The sequence below is a fragment of the Nyctereutes procyonoides genome, unplaced genomic scaffold, assembly GCF_905146905.1.
Source record: "Nyctereutes procyonoides isolate TBG_1078 unplaced genomic scaffold, NYPRO_anot_genome, whole genome shotgun sequence".
Lineage (NCBI taxonomy): Eukaryota > Metazoa > Chordata > Mammalia > Carnivora > Canidae > Nyctereutes > Nyctereutes procyonoides.
This window is the reverse complement of record NW_026575140.1, coordinates 25,378,620-25,400,170: the sequence shown is the minus strand read 5'-3', so window position 1 is coordinate 25,400,170 and position 21,551 is coordinate 25,378,620. Positions and strand designations below refer to the sequence as shown.

Below are 21,551 nucleotides of genomic sequence, written 5' to 3'. Positions count from 1 at the left end.
CTCTGGCAGAGGGAGCCTCAAAGACAGGAGGACCCTGGCCAGTCCCCAAGCAGCTCAGCTAACAAAGGCTGGGTTTAGTGCAGACTTCATGACAGGGTGAGCTCTAAAGATGTAAAAAATTCAATAATAGCACATTTTACAATGGAAGTTGAAAGTGCTTGTCCCACATTGGAAATTCTATTTTTGAGACAAACATAACAAATGATACAGAAATTTTTAGACAAATCTCAGTGTCTGGTCTTGGCCAAGCAGAGAGGAGAGGTCGTAGGGGACAGCAAGTGGAGCCACCCCCTTACCTCTCCAACCCCCACCCCGTTCCAGGATGCCCCAAGGAGCAGCTGGGTGGAGCAACTAGACATCTACCCACTCACCAGCCCGAAGACAGTGGCTGACACTTCTCTACTGGAGACTCTCGTGACTCTGGGAGGCAGTGAGCTGGAGAGCAAACAGGGATGTCACCACTGAGCCCTAGGTGTCCAGTCCAAACCAGCTCCCTGGCTGGGCCCTTCCATGCTCTAAGACCAATCAACCCATAGAAGGCATCAGAGGCCCCAGCAGCCCCACCATGTCTGCCTTCTCCAGTAGCTGCCTGCCCATCTAGAAGTCACAGCTGCCTGTCACTCTGCTGTTTCCAGAACAGCAGGCACTGCTAAGACAAACCCCAGACCCCCAAACATCCTGAAGATGGGAGTGCCCCAAGCACCCCACTCACCTTGTCCACCTGCTCTCAGCACCGGGTCAGCAGGTCCAGTGTCTACTCAGAGGCAGGGCTGATGAAGTGCTGTACCTCCTTATCAATGAGCTGGGCAGTGGCTTCAATGTATGGCTCCTCCACCATCATCTCATCTTGTTGGGGGAAGTCAAAGGACACCTGGCCCAGCTTTTTGGTGATCCCAAACTGCACAATCTGGAAGTAGGGAGCTGGGGGTAAGCCATGCAGAGCCCCCCACTAGGATGGCTGCCCTTTACCTGGGAATAGGCGCTCTGGGCAACCTTCCTCAAGTCATCCTGGGCCCCTGTGGTGATCTGCCCAAAAAACAGCTGTTCAGCCACCCTCCCTCCAGCATAGTGCACATGCAGTCAAACAGTTGCTCCCACGTGTACAGATACTGCTCCCTGGGCAAGCACTGGACGTAGCCAAGCCCCTTGCCCTGGAGCTATAGTGACAGATGCTGTAAGATACAGGCAGGCAGTGCCCTGGTCACTCCCCACACAATGCTCCTGCCCCCCCACCCCCAGGTCTCACCCCTGGAACATCCTAGACCAATTTGTCCTACTATGACCACTGGTCACAAGGGCATGGGAGGAGAGGAGATCCCTAGGGCCCACCCAGGATTAGGTGGGTCTGGGTGGGGTCACCCCAAAGATTAACATGGAAACCACCTCCATCCTATCAGTCCCAAAGAAGTTCTGGAAGAGCCATGCTGTTGGGTCCAAAGCTTAGGAGTGAGGAAAAGTGTCAGGTGGCTGACATCCAAAGCCTACCTGGAACCAACGCCCCCACATGCACTTTGCTACACACCCCTGAGCAATCTTCTGAACCAAATTCCAAACCATTACGTTCACTGAAAAGTAAAAGAGCTGCCACTGAATGTATTGTGTCCACACAACCACAGCCCACACAGTCACCTGGGGAAGGTAAACACCCTGGCCTGGAAGCCAAGGGTCGAGAGATCAATATTCAGCAGAGGGTTCACATGCTCCAGGAACCAGCCCACCACAACATGTCCGGCCTTGTGGTAGGTCATGGTCGCCTTCTCACTGAGCTACAGGACCTGCATCTTCTCAAGGCCTACACATCAAATTCCCAGGCCAGTGAAAGGCAGAGGAGAAATGGACAGCTGGGAAGTGGGTGCAAATCCCCACCCTCCACTCAGGGAAAGTCGGGGGCTGGTTGGAGCTTCTGCTCAGCCAGTACAGATTCACAGTCTATCTGCTCCACACACGCAGCTCAGGCCCACTTTTGTGCCTGTCTTTCCACACCAGACATTATGCTGCCTTCTGCTCTGTAGAAACCCTACCACCCAACTGTAAAGATCTGATGCATCTGCACGCAGCAGACAGCTTTAGGAGGCTTGTTTTCAACCAGCATGATTAGCTATGTTCTGTGGCTTGCTAAGTGACACCAGAAGCTTGGAGCCCAGGAGTGATTCCCAGTGCCCTCCTACACCGTAGCTTACAGGCAGTTATCAGTACGCAGAAAAGGTACCAACAACTCACCCTGGGCCCAGCTTTACCACTGCTGCCAGGACAGCCCTCTAGAAGCTGTGGTGACATCTTGGGCTACCCGACACTCCACACTTGTCTATACATGTTATATTTCACTAAAGACAAACTGTTAGCACTGTTAACCTACTATTGGTTCTCACAGCCATGGAGCTGACCGTGAACAGCAGCCACTGGAGCTGACCATGAACAGCAGCCACTGGCCACAGGAACACCTTCCTGATCTCTGTCCCCAGGAGGGAACTCCAGAGACCCTAACTTGCTAACTGCAGCTCCCTAAACTGCTGAGCTGAAGCCAGGAAGCCAGGGAGCCATTGCTGTGCTGAAGCATGCAGATCAGTAACCCCCACCTTCAGAGGACTGTCCTCATGGCTTCCACAAGGAAGATCCTAGGGAACCCCTCACCTCTGGTCTGCAATCAGCATTTCAAACCAGGACCTGATCCACTGCCCCAGAGGCCCCATCTGTCTTGAGATTCTTTTTTTTTTTTTTTTAAAGATAAGGGGAATTTCTTTTTTTTTTAAGATTTTATTTATTTATTCATTCATAGAGATGCAGAGAGAGAGAGTAGCAGAGACACAGGCAGAGGGAGAAGCAGGCTCCACACAGAGAGCCAGACGTGGGACTCGATCCAGGGTCCCCAGGATCACGCCCTGGGCTGCAGGCGGCGCTAAACCACTGCGCCACTGGGGCTGCCCCTGTCTGAGATTCTAAATGTAGCTCTATACAGAGAATGAAGGCTGCTGGCAGATTCCTGAGTCTCAAATTTTTGTTTGGAAAGCTGTCTGTGGTTCTTGTCTCCTAAAGTAAAGCTGGGGCCCCAAGGTGAGCCTGCCAAAGCTGAGAGCTAGAAGGCCCTCCACCTCTCCAGGACTGCCCTGCTCACCAACAATGACCTCTCAAAGGCCTGCTCAAAGTGCTTCTCCTGAACACAAGGACTCGGGTGGTGGGTGACAATCAGGGCTGCTTTGTTGCAGACACTAGAAATGTCAGCACCTGACCCAGGAAAGGAAACACTGTGGACATCAGTGCTCGGGACTGTGTATTACAAGAAAAGCTCCACTACAGAAACCAGAGCCAAACTAGGGAACGGCTTTGTCAATCACCACTGTTTGGGGCCAGTTTTTTGGTTATGCAACTTATTGAGGTAGGATTTATTTAACATAAAACCTACCCATTTTCTATATTTCAAAGACTTCTAGTAAATTTATCAAGTCATGTGATTAGCACCCTAGTTTCAGACACTTCCATCATCTATATAAAATACTCTGTGCCTGGGGCGCCTGGGTGGCTCAGTCAGATAAGAGCCTACCTAAGGTACAGATCATGATCCCAGGGTCCTGAGGTCCAGCCCTGCTTTGGGCTCCTTGCTCAGCAGGGAGCACGCTTCTCCCTCTCCCTCTGCCTGCCGCTCCCTTTGCTTGTGCACACTCTCTCTCTCTCAAATAAATACATCTCTAAAAGGAAGGGAGGAAGGGAGAGAGGGAGGGAGAGAGAAAGGAAAGGAAAGAGAGATACCCTTTGCCTGATGTGGTTAATTCCAGTACTCATCCTAGCCAACCACTCTTATACTGTCTCCTTGGATCTGCCTGTTAGGGACATTTCACATAAATGGAATCACACTGTACAAAGCCTTTTGTGTCTGGGTTCTTTCACTTGGCATAACATCTGGAGGTTCATCCATATTGCAGCATGTTATCAATACTTCACTTCTTTTATGGCTGAATAATACTTCATTATATGTATACACCTTTGGTTTACCCGTTCATGCGCTGATGTATATCTGGGTTGTTTCTACCTTTTGGCTATTATGAATGACACTGCTGTGAACATTCATGTACAAGTCTTTGTATGGACATGTTTTTAATTTTCTTCGTGAGTGGAATTGCTGAGTCATATGATAACTCTGTATTTTACTTTCTGAAGAACCAAACTGACTTTCACAGCCTATTTTATACTCCTACCAGCAACGTATTAGGGGTCCTGTGTCTCTATATTATATCCCTGCCAACTCCTTTTTGTCTTTTATAGCTGTCCTGGTGGGTGTGAAGTGCTATCTTGTTGTAGTTTTGATTTGCATTTTCCTAATTAATAACAACATTTAGTATTTTTGTGTGTGCTTTTTGGTCATCTGTATACTATCTCTGGAAAAATGTCCATTTGCCCATTTTTAAATTGGGTTCTATGTTCTGAATTCTAAATCCTTATCAGATGCATGATTTCCAAATATTTTCTTCCATTCTGTACACTATCTTTTTTTTGTACACTTTTTATTCAACGGTATCCTTTGATACACAAAAGATTTTAATTAGGTAAGTCCAATTTATTTTTTCACTTATTGTTTGTGCTTCTTGTGTCGTACTTAAGGAACCACTGCCAAGTCCAAAGTCCTGAAGATTTGGCCTCCCATGGTTTCCTGTAAGCACTCTACAGTTCTAGCTCTTAAATTCAGGTCTTTTACCCATTTTGAGTTAACTCAAAAAGTGCAAGGGTCCAATTTCATTGTCCCAGTATTTTCTGTTGAAGAGACTGTCCTTCCCCCATTGAATGGTCTTCACATCCCTGACAAAAATCAACTCTGCAAAGATGTACATACAGGTTTGCATCTGCAATCTGCACTCTGGATTTTGTTCTACTGGTCCATTTATGAGAGCTGACATTAAGTCTTCGTCCTACTAAGTCTAACATCTGTGCTACCTTGGGGACAGCTTTTGTCCATTTTTTTTCTAAAGATTTTATTTATTTATTCATGAGACACACACACACACACACACACACACACACACACACACACAGAGACAGTCAGAAAGAGAAGCAGGCTCCATGCAGGGAGCCTGACATGGGACTCTATCCCAGGTCTCCAGGATCAGGCCCTGGGCTGAAGGTGGCGCTAAACCGTTGAGCCACCCGGGCTGCCCCCTTTTGTCCATTTTTTCCTGTGAATGAACCACTTATCATTTCTTTGCATGTTTTGTCATTTTTTTTTAAAAAAGATTTTATTTACTTATTCATGAGAGACACAGAGAGAGAGAGGTAGAGAGAGAAGCAGGCTCCACGCAGGGAGCCCAACATGGGACTCGATCCCGGGACTCCAGGGTCATGCCCTGGGCCGAAGGCAGGCACTAAACTGCTGAGCCACCCAGGGATCCCCCTACTTTGTCATTTTTCATTGACTCATTAGCCAAGTTTTAAAATGCCCTTTTCTCTTTCACTTTCATTACTACATTATAGTACCAAGAATGAGCAAAAATGGCAAAAGAGAACTTTACACGTCAGGTTTCTAAGGAACACCAGGTTTATTCCTGGATCCATGCCTGGACTGCCCACATAGGGGCCTGCCACACACATGGAGAGGAGGGCTCGATAGTGAGAGAACCATCAGAGTGCCACAGTTAATGCTTACTTTTGTGGCTCTTAAAAAAGTGTCAAAAGTTTTTTTAGTTCAAGAATCCCGTGTACCCTTCTGTGTGTGAAGACAAACCATTCTCTATCCTTGCAATGCTGACATTCACAAAGGCTGCATCTGCCTCTCAGGGACAGCAGGATCCATGGGCTCAGCCTGAGACAAGAGGGCAGTCCCATGAAGCAGCCTCCTCAGGACCCCATGGGGGCTGAGGCTGGGGAGTTCAGGATCATCCCACCGAGTCATCCCTGCTGATAGGCAGCCTCTAATGTTAACCTGGGAAGAACAGAGTCTGGGAGGCCTATTCTAGTTTCTTAACTTTGATAAGTGGACATGGGAGTCACAAAGGGAGAGAGCAGAAACCGCATTCTTGGCAGGAAACAGACCAGGTCCTTCAGGTACCAGCTGGATCGGGTGAGAATGCCTCACTCATCACCCTGTAGCCGACAAACGTACACTCCCATGTGTGATCTGACCCCCAGCCCTTGCCCAGCACTGGGCAGGACATGGGGAGATGGCAGCACCGTACACAGCAGAATGCTCCAGGAGCAGTGGCCAACAGCTCATCAGAGTCATCATGAGACCTCCAAAGGGCTGCTGGGCAAGAAGCTGCCAGGAAAAGCCTAAACTGCCAGTGTTTAAACCACCCTGGTAGGGAAACAAGTTTCCTAGCACAGGACCTTCTTTCTCAAAGAAAAGAGAAAAGCAAAGAAAGATCCCATACTGGGAGCTCAAGCCCAAGACAATAAAATGTAGCATAGCTCTTCACTTCAGTAGGTCTGTCCTCAGACGTTAGTTAGGTCTTTGCAGTGAAAACTTACCACATTTAAATGGAATTAAACTAGAAATTCAAATGGGTACAAGATCCACTTTGGGGCTAATCCTATCTGAGGCCTCTGATTTGTCTCAACAGATTCAGTTCTAAAGACAAAGGTGGACACTTGCCAGGACTGAGCAGCACAAGCAGAAACCATCCACCATCATATGTACCCCCCATCCAGGGCCCGGCTGGAGCCGGCCTGGCCAATACTCACCCATGAAGCCCAAAGGGAGTGAGGTGAGCTTTCTTGCCAAGGTGTCCTTACAGAGGCTCTCATCCAGCTTCAGTGGGTGCAGGTAGACCGTGAAGATGGTGGACCTGCCTGTGATGATGGGGGGCCCTATCAAGAGAGAGACACAGATGGCCAGAACAGGGTCACCTAATGCCACTTCGCAAAATCTACAAGGACAGTCTGAGGCTTTAGGCACTCTCCCAGCTATGTCTTTCACACTCAGTTATTCGACTAGAGCCAGGGAGCAATGACAGAAATACCCCAAATGTTATGTACACTCAGCTCTTGAATGTGTAAAACACCTTCCTGACTATGCTGCCACTGACCAACCTCAAACTCGTTCCCAGGGCTGTGACCTGACAGAGAGCAAGACAAGGACCACCCCGGGCAGCAGGCAAGTCCACACAGAATGGGTGCCTTCTCACAAATGGAAAGTGCCAGCAAAGATGCTGTCCGAGTAAAAGGTGAAGGTGAGCTCTTCTGTTCTTTAACACTTCACCAAAACAAGAAGTGAAGAATATGATCTGTCACATCACTCCAACCTGTATGGACTGAAGTGACATTTTTGCAGGCCCAGACACATCTGTTACTCCCAAAAGTGGATCGCCAGGAGACAGGGACTGGCAACAACCAAGGGCATTCGTGAGCTTCCACTTTCTCAAAATGTTATTAACATTAACTGCTGTAGGAGCCTGATCAAAAGAAATTGCCTCCAAATACACAGATAATGATCTAACCTGATCTTTAAAACAAGGACATGAAGACCCAACCCTGAATGCCAAAGTGACAGGCATATTCGCCCATGTAAATCAGGCAGTCAAACTGGCCAGGCTGTATAAGGGCCGGGTAGAGGATGTCAGGGAAGTTTGTGCCAGCCGGCACCACAATGTTCATGAAGAGGTGAACCCTGGACATGAGAAGCAAGTGAGCCCAAGGAGAGGGCTCAGGCTGGTGTTCACTAGGACAGGACTGTGTTCCTACCTAGCTCTCCTCCTAAGGTCCTGAGAACATGTCCTCTTTCTGCACACCTGCCCATCCTTCTGGGTCCACTGGCCACCCTGAGCAGCCCTGCCCTGGCTCTGCACTTCTTTTGCTTACTCCAAACTGACTGCAGAGGCTCCTTAGTGGGGCAGACGTTCATGCCCAGGGCTGGCTGATAGCCCCTTATCTTCGACCCTTCATAGGCAGGAACCAAATAGCACACTAGTGGCTCTGGTTCTCACAGACCTCACTGCTCTGGCTGAGACACATGTCCATCAGAATAATCAGACATTCCTCAGCTAACTGGGATCTCCATGACCTGGTCTCAGGGTGTAGACTCCCATCTTTATTCATCACTGGTGCCTGACAGCCTGGACTACCTCATACACCCTCCCCCCTGCCCTAGGGAGCAAGGAGACCTCCCACCGGCCGCACTGTGTCAGTGCCCCAGCCATCTGTCGGGATCTCCATTGACTCAGCTCCGCTGGACTCACAGGGCCCAGGGAGCTGGACTGGTCAAGGGCAGTCAGGGCTGCAGAGAACAGGGATGCCCAAGAGAGGAAGGGGTGGTGCTCCCACCCTCCTCGCTCTCAGAATGTTCTCCCCATCAATGCTTTAAGATATCAGAACAGAATGATATCTAATTAGAATCACTGTTGAATACTAAGTATAATAGAAAGTTTTGGAAATGTTTTGGTCTGAATAGGAAAAAACTAACACAGAAGACCTAACTATTCATCCTCTCAAGGTCTGCTTCCAAGGCAGCCCTCAAATGACTCTGGGAGACTGAGGAGGGTCGCCACTGTTCCTCAATAAGAAGGGCTCTCTATGCCTAAACTGTTTCTGCAAACAGTGTGGTTTATGTTGAGCACCTGCCTTCCTCCTGGAAGGCTGGGATTTTGGTACATACTAGGGAAATTGTGCCATGTGACCAGCCCCCAGGGAAAACTGTGGTCAGCCATAAGCCCACGTGTTGTCACAGCTCAACACCAGGGGCATCAGTGCCTCCTGCCCCCTCCTCAAAGAAGCTGCAGCTGAAAAAAAAAAAAAGAAGAAGAAGAAGAAGAAGCTGCAGCCGACTTCCCTGGACTGCACCCTGCCCTATGCAGAATTTGCTCTGTGTCTGTCATTTGTCACAGTTGGGGGTACAACCACACCTGAGGTCCTGGGAGTCCTCCTAGTCAATCACCAAACCCAGGGTACTCTTTGGCAATCCCAAAATGATGATCAAAACTTTCCACAGGCCCAGTGAAAGCTTCTCCAAACTGGAAAATTGGCATCAACGCCTAGATGTTTCCATTAAAGCCTCAGCAGATCTAAGAAGCTATCAGACACACTCAGCTGGAATCACTGAGGAAAAGTCTTAACTGGGAGGTAAAAGAGCTATTTTGGTACATAAAGTGGGCCTGGGCACCCATGAGATTCTGGGTCAGGGATGGCAGCAGAAGAGAGGCTCAGAGAGGAAGGAACACAGGTTCTATCCTATGCTAGGAGGGATGGGGGAGCTCCCATCTAGCTGGTCCACTCCCCAAGAGGACCTCGCCACCGCATCTCTGCTAAGCCCTTCTGATGGTAGGGCAGGGGTGGGGTGCATTGGCCTCTCATCTTATCATTGAGTACTGGGGTCCTGTGTTGATCTGACATAGCTTTCTCCACTAAGTCTGCCTGAAAGCAGCCTTCCTAAAAATCGAACCATCGGGGATTCTCACCCAGGGAGTTTACAGAAACTAAAGGCTGGAGGAGGGTCACGTGAGTTCTGGCAGTGCTGACAACACATGCCTGCTCTCAGCAGTTGTTGGTGGCATCCACTCACCATCCATCTCTACAAGCATCTAGTTCAGTATGTTCTCCTGCTTGCTCTGGCCTCTAAAGTACCCTTGGCCTCACATCCTGCCAACTGCATCAATTTCATCAATGAATAAGATACAAGGAGCATTTTTTTTTTTGAGCCATTGCAAACATGTCATGAAACTGAAATAGCAATCCACAGAGAGTTGGTTTTGTTACTGGTATGAAGACAAAAATGAGTGTGAACCAAAGTCTTTCCTCTGCAACCCAAAGCTTATCTGACATTCGTGGCATCATGCTCTATGCTTGTTGCCAGGGTCCACACAAAACCTGGGGCTGACTCAAGGGCAAGCAGCCACCTACCCTTACTGGCCCAACACCAACAAACATTTTGAAGAGCTCTGACCCACTCACAGTGATGAAAGACACTTTGGTCTCCCCTGCAGTTGCTTTGGCAAGAAGCATTTTGCCAGTACAAGGAGGACCAGTGAGCATGGCTCACTGAAACAGAAAGGGGACTCCTGGACAGATAGAACCCAAAAAGAGTCCCATTTTCTATTTAAACAGGTGGGGCAACCTGGGTGGCTCAGCAGTTTAGCACCACCTTCAGCCCACGGATTGATCCTGGAGACTCGGGATCGAGTCCCACGTCGGGTTCCCTACATGGAGCCTGCTTCTCTCTCTGCCTGTGTCTCTGCCTCTCTGTCTGTGTCTCTCATGAATAAACAAATAAAATTGTTTTAAAAAAAATAATTAAAAAAAAGGTGACTTCTAGGCATCACTACCAAGAATCCCTAAGATGATGCACCATAGTCTGAGGTTTTCTTTTCAATATTTTCTGCTTAGAAAATAAATGCATTCTGACCATAAAGAGTTCAAACACTATAGACATATGAAAGCCCATTCAGCTAAGCAGGTTATTTCTTCATAAAAGCTCCCAGGATGAGGGCTTGCTGGATCAAAGGGTCTGAATGTCTATTTTAAGTTGCTGTCAAATTGCTCTACAAAATAGTGACACCAATTCATACTCCCCCCAATCCCTCAGATCTTAGGCCACAGTCAGTCTGTACAGCTTCACAGCTAGCTGGTCTCAACAACAGAAATGCTGACCTGTGTGCTTCATCTGCTGAACAGGCATTGCCTATCTGTGGTCATTGGCACCATGTCTCCCTGTCTGTGACTTGCCCTTTCCTATCCTGGCTTAAGGTTTAAAATCACCAATTCACATTCTGGTAACACACCTCAATGTTCATTTTATGGATTACCATTACGCCTGAAAATTGAAAAGAGATTTAAAGCAGAGAGCATTGGGACGCCTGGGTGGCTCAGTGGTTAGGCATCTGCCTTTGGCTCAGGGCATAATCCCAGGGTCCTGGGATTGAGTCCCACATTGGGCTCCCCTCAGGGAGCCTGCTTCTCCTTCTACCTATGTTTCTGCCCCTCTCTCTGTGTCTCTCAGGAATAAATAAAATCTTTAAAAAATAAAAAAATAAAGCAGGGAGCATCTATTGTCCCATCTCTAGTGAAGGGTGTAAGTTAGCATCTAATTACCTCAAAGGAGACCATAAGTTTGTTTTTTGTTTAAGTCTTTAAAAACAAAAACAAAATACTCACAAAAAGGTAGGGGAGAGGGAGTCACAAAACTCAAACTCACAAAATGGTGATAGATTCCATGTCTCCATGAACACAGATGTGGGATTCACCGTGGATCCATCACCAGTTGTGTGACCGACCACACACACAGCTAATTCTTCTAGACAAGGAGGCAGTGGAATCCTGGGTACATGTGTCCACATATACTATATAGATCACTTTACTAAGTCATCAAACTTCATACCCAGGAGGAGCTAAAAAGCCATATGGTCCCTGATATCCTTAGCACCACACAGAATGACAGAGGGAGCCCCCAACCCCACCCCAGCCCACAACCAGCCGGGGGGGGGGCAGTCACACTCTAGGTGACCTGCCTGCCCTGCCTACTGTTTATCATACCCACCTTCCCCAGTACGTACAAGCCCCCTGTAGCACCCAACTGTAAAGCCCAGGTGAATGACAACTGGGGTGGGTGCTGGCCAATCTCCAACTGAGAGCCCAAGAACAACCCCTACCTCTGTCTCACATGCAAGTGCACACGCACACACACCTTTCTAGCTAACACTCATCAGACTACAGAACAGAAACGGCACCACCCATCTCTAGTCCCCAGGCTCACAGTGGTCCCTAACTTGTTGCTATTATGCAGAATAAACTCTTCAGTGGCAACCACCCTACAGGGAATAGCTGAAGAAAGCAAGAGCTCCTGCAAGGTCTGTGCACTAAGCACAGTCTACTCTAGGAGCTCTTCAGCTGGTCCATGGTCCAGGGATGACTGAAGGGTCTGTGAGTCAATGTCCTAAGATGCAAATCCTTCTGGGAAAAGGACTCCCAGTTTGTCAGGCCTTCAAAGGGTCCATGACATAGAAAGGGACCAACAGATAGATCCCACAGTCAGAATTACTATAGCTCCATTTCCTCTTATAGAACAGCCTAACCCACACCCACACTACACCTCTATCCCCAACAGGATCAAGGGCTTACCATAAGGCAGTTGTATCTGACCCCAAACCTGTTTATGCAAGTATTTGCTGTTTTAATTATGTAATTTAACATTATGTGAATAAAAAGGGAGCAAAAAAAAGGTTGCTCCTTCAAAAACTAAGTTGAAGGCTTTAGATAATAAAGCAAATAGCTAAAAACAAAACAAAAAACTGTCAAAGTGAGTAGGTGAGAAAACTCCAAGAGTAAGAAAAAAAATCATAAAAATATAGAAGGTTCTCTACTCAGTTTGCTTTGCTTCTAAGTTCTCACTTCATTCAGAGGAACAAACTGTAGACAACAAGAGGTTTTTATGCAGGACACTTAACAGAAGAGTCTGATCACTGGAACTAAATTAGAAGGAAAGACTGCCCTCTAAACGAAAGGGCATGAGCTTGTGCTTTCAGTGACCAAAGACACACATCTCACATGGGTCTGTACTATTCTTAGGGCTCTACAGTCCCACAGTTCAAAAAAGTAAACTCACTGTGGTTTCAATTTGATAAGAGGATCTTCACCATTCTGCCCTGGCAAACGCTACTTTTTCCCGATTAATAAAATATACAATCTGTACAAAAAGCTAAGTGGTCTCATAATGGTCCACACTAAACCATGGTGATCTCTGGCTTGGACCTGGAGTTCAGAGCACTATGATATTTTCTGAAATCAATACCTTTGGGGGACGACTGGGTGGCTCAGCGGTTGAGCATCTGCCTTTGGCTCAGGGAGTGATCCCAAAGTCCCGGGATCAAGTCCCACATCAGGCTCCCTACATGGAGCCTGTTTCTTCTCCCTCTGCCTATGTCTCTGCCTCTCTGTGTGTAACTCTCATGAATAAATTAAAAAAAAAAAAATACCTTCGGAATTCTGTTTCCTAAGTCCTGAAACTGCTTGGGATTCATTCTTCAGGAAATTCACAAATTCCATAATCTCCCAACTTGGCCTCTTTACACCACCTGCATCTGCAAACTATACATCCACATCGTTCTTCAAGATGCTGGTAGTTGTCTCCCCAGCACTGAAGAGGGGGCCACTCCATGCTCGCCACACCCAGCCCCCATTGGGCCTCTCCTCACAGCATAGAGAAGGATGCCCACTAAGAGAAGTGTAGGTGCCAGGCTTCGCAAGCAAGAGCTAGAAGATCCAAGGAAACCATTTTCAGTTCCCTTGAGAGAAGGGCTATGACAAGCAGACTGCTCTGAACTCTAGTTTTGTTATACAAGGAAGTAGTTTTCTTTAAAAATGTGCCAAAGCCTGGGAGCACCTGGATGGTTCAGTCGGCAAAGTGGCTGACTTCACCTCAGGTCGTGATCTCAGGGTCCTGGGATCAGGCCCCAAGTTAGCCCCAAGTCAGGCCAGTCTGCTTGGCCTGTTCCTTCAATCTCTGTCCCTACCACCACTCATGCAGGTGCTCTCTTTCTCTCAAGTAATCTTAAAAAACAAACACAAACATGTCAGAGCCTGGACACAGCATTCAGCCTTCCTCCAGCCCCGAGGTTCTCATCCCACACACATCTATCTATCCAATCTCACCTGGAATTGGCCTGTGGTGTGGGGAGGATGGCCACCCAGCAGACCCAATACAGCCTCCTTACAGCTAAGCCCTACCTAGCCTATTATTTTTTTAAGGCTGACTCGCCAAATGTTTTCCTAATCAATTCTTTCCTCAAAAACAACAGAACAGATTTATTTTTTTACTATTCGTTGTCAATTAGCAGATGCCTACAATATGATCAAAGGAAGCACACTCCAAAACTGGTTAAGCACTGAAACGTTCCGTGTTCGGATCCAGGTGACCCAGACTGGAGCCCCTGCCACTTACCTGTCACTCTCAGTGGTGTAGACCATTGATGCCTGCTTAGGGGGAACGATGCCCAGCTCCCAGTGAACAGTATCCAGGTTCCGCTCAAAGGTGTCAACGGTGCTGCTGTTAAACCACACAAAATTCTGCAGAAACCAAGATGTGAGGGCAGCCTAAGGCTGCCCTTCCCCACAGACACCGCCCCTCTCCCCGGGTGCTCTTCCAGCAAAGCCTGAGTGGAGCCTCTGTCCTGACCCCACAAAGCTGCAGGCTTTAGGTTTTGGATAAAAGTATAACAAGCTCCAACAACTTTGTCCTCGTATTGTTCTCCCCTACATCTTGGCTCATGGTTCTCACATCACAGTTTTGAGACAAAACTGAATCAGTTAAGAGTTCTATACACAGGGATTATGTCCTACCTGGAGCACTGCTACTGATACATACCAACATGGTAAATGATCACCTTCACACGGGTTGCTATTGGGTAGTGAAACCAGGAGAGGCATTCTTCTGAAAAAACAAAAAATTACACATTACATGGAAAAAAAAACCCCAAAAGCCTATGGCAGAAATATTCAGCCTTGAACTACCCCTCACCTCAGACACCATCCCAGCGCCAGGGATGGATCACACACACACCAACTGTTAACGACTTCCAGCCAGTCCACCTACGAAAAAAAGATACCAGAACAGCAGAGATAACACAGAGGGCTTTCGGCAACAAACCACAGGCCTCCATGCCCAGTCACGTTCTACAAGCATAGACTTCAGCTCTATCTCAGCCTACACTCTGCAGAACAGATCTGTTTTGTTTTCCTATTAACCTGAACACTTTTAGCATGGGGTATGAACCTATTTCCATTTTAATAAACAGAAACCAATTCAGGAACTGAATTTTATTCCAATTCAGGAATTAAAATCTGGTATATCTAGACATTAAGATTGCACACTGTCTTAAAAATCCAAAAGACAGGGATGCCTGGGTGGCTCAGCGGTTGAACGTCTGCCTTTGGCTAGGGGCATGGTCCCAGGATCGAGTCCCACATCAGGATCCCTACATGGAGCCTACTTCTCTGTCTCTCATGAATAAATAAATAAAATCTTAAAAAAAAAAATCCAAAAAGGCAGGGACACTAGGGTGGCTGAGTCGATGAAGCGTCTGCCTTCAGCTCCAGACATGATTCCAGGGTCCTGGGATGGAATCCTGCATTAGGTTTCCTGCCTGCTTCTCCCTTTCCCTCTGACCCTCCCCACACACTGCTGGTGCACTCTAGCTAGTGCACTCAAATAAATAACATATTGAAAGAAACGAAACGAAACAAAACTGAACATCTCAGCTTCTCTTCTGCAAAAGAATCCCCAGATGGCAAGACTCCAACAACTCTCACGTTAATGAGACAAGAGCTGGGGGCATCCTCACAGCTTCTATCATGTTCTAATCTCTTGTTTTCTGGATCACAGCCCAGGTGATCTGTCTTATTTTTTCCAACACAGTCCACTATCTCCTGGGTGTACAGCTCAACATAGGGAAGCCAGAGATACAGGGTATGAAGGAGCACACATCGATGCATTCAAAACAGGAAAGGAAGGGCCACAGTAAACACTCAAACTTACTTAGTGCAGGATGGCGAGTTCCTTCTTTATACTTTTATTTATTTCCCAAATATTTTGTTAAAGATTTATTTATTTATTCATGAGAGACACAGAGAGGCAGAGACATAGGCAAAGGGAGAAGCAGCCTCCCTGCAAAGAGCCTGATGTGGGACTCGATCCAGGGACCCGGGAGCCAAAGACAGAGCCAAAGACAAATGCTTAACCGCTGACCACCCAGGCGTCCCAGCTAAGCTATTTTAAAACAAAGATTGCTACTTAAGTTTCAAGATATTGTAGCTTTTTATTCCCAAATAAGACCCTAACAAAAGGCTATCTGTTCCAGGCCATGGACTTGGAAATGCATCAAGGGCTCAGGAGTGGCTGCACTCAAGTTTACGTATTTCTGGGACACCCTAAGATGTCATCAAGTGATCTCCCAACAACTCAGGAGGGGGCCAGGAGACAGTGCAGCATTCATGAAAGTTCCCTAAGTGCATTGAATCAGGTGCTTGGTCTGAGCCAGGGAAGAGTCTGCCAACACTGTGTCCCACAGGGACCAAGCACAGAGCCGCATGAGGTAAGACAGGGACGGAACGCTTCATCCTTCAGGGCTCCTCCAGGCTATGCTTTAAAACAAACAGACCTCAAGGGGACTCTGGAATCTGTCCAGAATGCAGACACAGGAGGATCCCTGTCTTACCCTTTCCCTCTCCTTCAGAAGGCAGGTCCTCGGGAGACAAGGCTGGCAGCTGCCATTCCCCTTCCCTGTAGTGAGCAAGGGCCTCTCTGAGGACAGACATGTGGGCAGAAAACAAAGGCCTCAGCCATAGACCCTGGTGGGAAACCATGGGTTTCTACAAACATCATCATATAGAAGGAAGCCCAGATCTTAACAGTATGCTACCTAGGGTAACAGGCAAACAGGGAGCAAGTCCTCTGCTCCTATAGGAGTTTACACTCAAGCCTGAGGAACACTTCTCGCAACTTCAACTACTCACAAGGACAAGCCAGGAAGGCCCTGTCAGCACAACATAGGGCCTGATATTGATGGTTCTGCCCTGCTCAGGGTCAGCCAGCAGGGTGGGACTACATTAGGAGGAAAACTTTAAGTCAGATATCAGATTAGAATTTAAAGATAAAGGGCAGCCTGGGTGGCTCAGTGGTTTAGCACCACCTTCAGTCAAGGGCCTGATCCTGGAGTCCTGGGATCGAGTCCCATGTCAGGCTCCCTGCATGGAGCCTGCTTCTCCCTCTGCCTGTGTCTCTGCCTATCCCTCCCTCTCTCTCTGTATGTCTCTCATGAATAAATAAATAAAATCTTAAAAAATAATAATAATAAAGATAAATAAACAGAGCTAAGCCTTAAAAGAAAAAATCTAATGAATATTAAAGTTAAGCCATGATACTAATGGGATGCTCACTCAGCAAGAAAGTGAGCATGACCATGACCACGTTTACTAGAAAAAGTAAAACTGTGTCTTATCCGTATCCCAAGGTTGGGACTGCTAAGGATCTAAGCTTGCAGACCACATGCATGGGCACATCATCACATGTACCAGCTCCCTCCGGGGTAGACATATTATAAATTTTCATCCCTAGACCTCTCACCAGGTAATACTATGCCAAGTGCTTCCAGGTGATTTCCTTCCCAGAATCTCAAAAATAGAAGTAAGAAAACCCCATGCCAACACCTGCTCCCAAAGCAGCCAGATTGTGGACACCTTTGTCATCCCAAGGGAACTCCCTCTGTGGGAGAAGAGAACACATTTTTTGGTTGAATAAGGTTAAATATGGTTCCTTTATCAAACAGTGATTTCCTTTTTCAGATATTATGAAAGACATCATCTCTCCAAATGCTCCCTCCTCACATTCCACCATGCGGCCTCTGTGTGTGGTGAAACCAAAGCCAGTCCTTGGGAGGAAAGGCGTCCACGTGATATATATGAATACATCAAAAGCAGCTGCTCACCAGACCACCCAGTCACCAGACCACCCAGGAGAAGCAGAATACCCTCAAAGAGCCCACATTTATGGGGTTATCTCTTATCGCCATATTTTTTAAGTTGAATTCATTTCTTAGGATCTTCGAATCAGCTTGCTCCAAACCAAGTAGGACCTTGGGGAAGTGACAGGTTGACTGGGTCTGGTCCTCAGATGTCCACAAACCTTCTGTATCTGTCTCAACCAGGCAAAGTCTCTCTGCTTTCCCCTCTCTTGCCTCCATCTGCTCCAGGTCCAGCATTCTTTTGGCTCACCAGTTCCTAAGAGAAAACAAAGTCTGACCTGAGAAAACAGTAATTACAACTTCCCAGAAAAAGAGGATTCAGAGAACAGAAAAATGCTTCCCAACATACACTTTCCTACTACTGGAGTCTTCTGAGGTAAAGAGGGGGCAGGAAAGAAAGAGGCTGAAACATAGCATCACCTCACCCTGCAGGGTAGGAGGAAAGCCTGCTGTGCCCTTCTCAGGTCACGGCACAGCTCAGAGTGGTGGAGACTGCCAGACCATCTCAACCCAGACATTCCCAGACATGAAGAAAATTTAAAACAATTAAATCTCCACAAAATCACCAGCAACTGGTATATACATGCCAGGCATGACCCAGGAAGCATTACTTTTACATAGCTGGCATTTAACTTTGTACACTCTTACTTCTGATGCAGTCAAATGCTCTGCCCTGCATAACTCACCCTTTTGGAGGAAAAAACAGATACCACTGAGAAGTAGCTTCCGATACATGTAAAATTCTTCAAATTTCACCTTTCTGGCTTGAAACCTGAGCCTACTAGCAAATCTTCTTTTCCTGTTATAGAACGAGCACCTTTCCATGCCAGTAAATGGGGCAAAGGAAGGAAGCAACCAATGAGACAGGCTGACACAGGTGGACTATCTACAAAAGTTCAGCTTCCCAAGAAAACCATAATGCATGTCACCCACTCTTGGGCATGATCCCCCCTTGTCCTTAGAATATTGTGACCCATAGACTAGATGACTGAATCCAGCCCCATAAACACCCTTGAAGACCCCAACCCCACTCTTCTGTCAGGTGCAAAATATGTATGGGAGGAGATGGGTCTGATTCAGGACATGTCCACCTAGGATTAAATGGCCCATTTCCTCCAAGTATAATCTGAGGATCAGGAGGCTTGAACAGTCCTAGAAAGCTGTACATATCCAAAGAAAAACTCTCCCCTCCCCATGTAACTATCTCAAGTGCATTTCCAGTTAAAATTTCTAAGAGGTGCTTTTTAGCACATACAAAAATGACAAGGGGAGGAACGAAAGCGAGTAATTGTTATCACGGTTTCTACCAGGCATTTAGCTTTGTTTGACCACTGTGATATTCCATTTCTAGGAAGTATACATTTGGCCCTCCTGGTCCAGACCTCCAATAGCCCTTGGAATTCCCTAGGTAGTAAAGGGACCTTTTGTCCTTATTCATAACAAAACTCTTTCAACCACATTTGAGTTTTGTGTTAATGAGGTGACTTTTGGAAAACCTCTAAGGATGGAGGCCGGTTGCCAGGAGAACCAAGTAATTAGAGGGTTAGAACTTTCATCACCACTCCTAACATCAGGGCAGGGGAAAGGAGGGGGCTGGAGGCCGAATTAATGACCAATCATCAATGATTTAATCAATCATGCCTATACAACGAAGCCTCCATATAAATCCAAAAGAACAAGGTTTGGAGCGCTTCTAGGCTGGTGGACAAGAATGCACTCACATTCTATGCCAAACTTCAAGAGGACAAAAGGTCCTATACTGAGGACCCTTCCAGACCTCACCCTTCACATTTCTTCATCTGGCTGTTTGTTCATATCCTTTAATAATATCCTTTGTAATAAATTGATAATTTAGTGAGTACATTGGTTTCCTGCGTTCTATGAGTCGCTCTAGCAAATCAGTTGAACTCAAGGAGACGGGGTTGTGGGAACCACCAATTTACAGCTGGACAGAAGCACAGGTGACACCCTGGACATGGAACTGGCATCTGAAGAGAGGGTATGGGGGAATGGGGGAGTGGAGGCAGTCTTTCAGGATAGAGTGGGTCTGTGGAATCTGATGCTAATTCCAGGTATATAGTGTCAGAACTGGGTTAAACTATGGGACACCCTGCTGGAGTCCCAGAAATGCATGGCAGGGAAACCACCCCTCCCCCACCCTCACCCCCACCGCAGCACATATATACATTAATGACCAGAAATGGAGTACTGAGTGTGGAAGATACAAACAAGATTTCCATATGAATCTAGGAAACTAACTCAAAACTTGGGGGAAAAAATTGCTCCCTTGAATAAGGAAAATGTGGTCTCATAGAGGCTTTTGAGGCAGTGATCCATCCATGGCCATGTTTCTCCAAAGTCAGTCAACAACAGCAAATGGAAGGGGCTGAGCAAGAAGCCCAGCAAGTCCTAGGACCAACAAGCCATAGTCCTCTCCCTTCACGTGCATGCCATTCCAACAACCCAAACAAAAGCCATGGAAGCTCAAAGGTCTAGGTGACCCAGGAAGGGACAAAAATATTACAGGAGAGTGGAAATCTACATAAGCTTTGCAGAAGAACTGTTCTATTGTAGTGAGGCATGTAAACAAATCTCCTAACACACTTCTATGGGCCTCTTCCTATTCCTTGCTTGGACATTTCATAGAAGAAACACACCTGATAAATACTCACTTCACCAGTCCATATTAACAAACTGTGAGGCAGAAGATGGCCATGACAAGCAGAGGAAAGAGGATGCCAACACCACATACACACTGGCCTGCCTGCTGTCACCACCCAAGGAGACTAACCCCAAAAGTAGTGAATGTCTAAAAAACGTAAAACTTTGAAAGTCTGATTTGTCAAATGGACCTTAGCACCTCTTCTTAGAGTTATTGGTTTTTCTAAGTCTCTGTTTCTTCTACTCTTTTTGTTTGTTTGTTTGTTTGTTTCTTCTACTCTTAAAGAATTTCTCAAACCCTTAAGGACAAAATGATGAGGCTCTAGCACTGTAAAGGCACACATCACATGCACATAAGCAGCCATACTGTCAGATCAGGAAAGAGAGTAAGAGAGAAACCAGTTTTCTTTCCTGACTTCATGCTTTGTGCAAACAACATATACTTACAAGCCTCATCACAGAGTCTCCAAAGAGAGAGAGAGAAGTGAGCACACTCCTAAATTCTGCTATGAGGGGCAGATGTGCTTCAAGCTAAGTGCATCCTGCACATCATCCGTGTTCTGCTTTCCAAACATGAGGCTCAGCTTGGCTTGCATTCAAATGTTTAGAAACACAGATTCACCTAGAAACCTCCTTCTGAAAGAGTTTCTCTTCCACAGTCATATCAAAACCATAAGACGTGGAGATGGTGGTGTAGTGATCCAGAAATGGGAAGCTTAAAGTGTGGCTCAAAATGGAAGGCAAACAAGGGGGATGCATAGGGCATCCTGAGTCAACACACACCCTGTCCCCTGGTTCCCCTGCTATGGGGGAAACACTGAGGAAGGCTCACTCAGTTCCAGTGACCATTATGCTAATGAATGTAGGAAAAAAATACCTACCTTTGGGTGGTTTTGAACATAGCCACTGAGAAAATGATGTCTGTCTTCCCCAGAAGAGCCAGCAGCTGAATGCAATCCCCTGGAGGCACTGAAAGGGGAGAGAGGATTAGCCTTTTCTGCAATTTGATGGGGCGTTTTCTTTTTTTTTTTTTTTTTTTTTTATTTTTCTTTTTTTTTTTTTTTTTTTGATGGGGCGTTTTCTTATAGCAGTATTAGAGGTGGGAAGGGACAAGGATATGGCCTGAAGTGTAAACTTGCTGCCTTTACTTACCCGCTTAAACATCCCATTAAAATATGATTCAAAAAGGACAAACGGGAACTAAATTCACCGCAGAAATTCATAGAGTTTTTACAGCTATTGCTGTCAATACCTCCCCTCCTCCAATTCTACAACCATTTTTTGCCTGAGGCAATTTTGGTCACTGAAACTACTACAGCCTCAAAAACAAACATGATTCTAAGATTAAGTCATGTAAAATTTCAAAACCAAACAATACTATAATTTATCTTTGATCAGCCAAAGAAGGCAAGCACTTTTCCAGATCCAGTATTTTCTTCAATCCTCGAAGAAGAAAATGCCGTTTTT

At 46.6% G+C, this 21,551-nt stretch overlaps 1 protein-coding gene across 14 annotated transcripts in view; it reads right to left on the bottom strand.

The window, feature by feature from the left end:
• The window catches only part of DEF8 (differentially expressed in FDCP 8 homolog), a 54,282-nt gene that overhangs the window by 6,203 nt on the left and 26,528 nt on the right, over positions 1-21,551 (bottom strand). For 3 of the 14 annotated variants that reach the window (XR_008661971.1, XR_008661973.1, XR_008661977.1), the window contains exons 13-20: positions 20,966-21,053; positions 17,585-17,679; positions 14,423-14,493; positions 14,270-14,335; positions 13,847-13,951; positions 6,664-6,789; positions 713-907; positions 372-435 (exon numbers count right to left, since the gene is read on the bottom strand). The gene's annotated coding sequence lies outside the window, so the exon portion shown is untranslated. Of the gene's footprint in view, positions 104-371; positions 436-712; positions 908-6,663; positions 6,790-13,846; positions 13,972-14,244; positions 14,336-14,422; positions 14,494-16,118; positions 16,205-17,584; positions 17,680-20,965; positions 21,054-21,551 lie in introns of all 14 variants that reach the window. The other 11 variants (XR_008661972.1, XR_008661980.1, XR_008661975.1 and 8 more) reach the window with 11 other exon arrangements.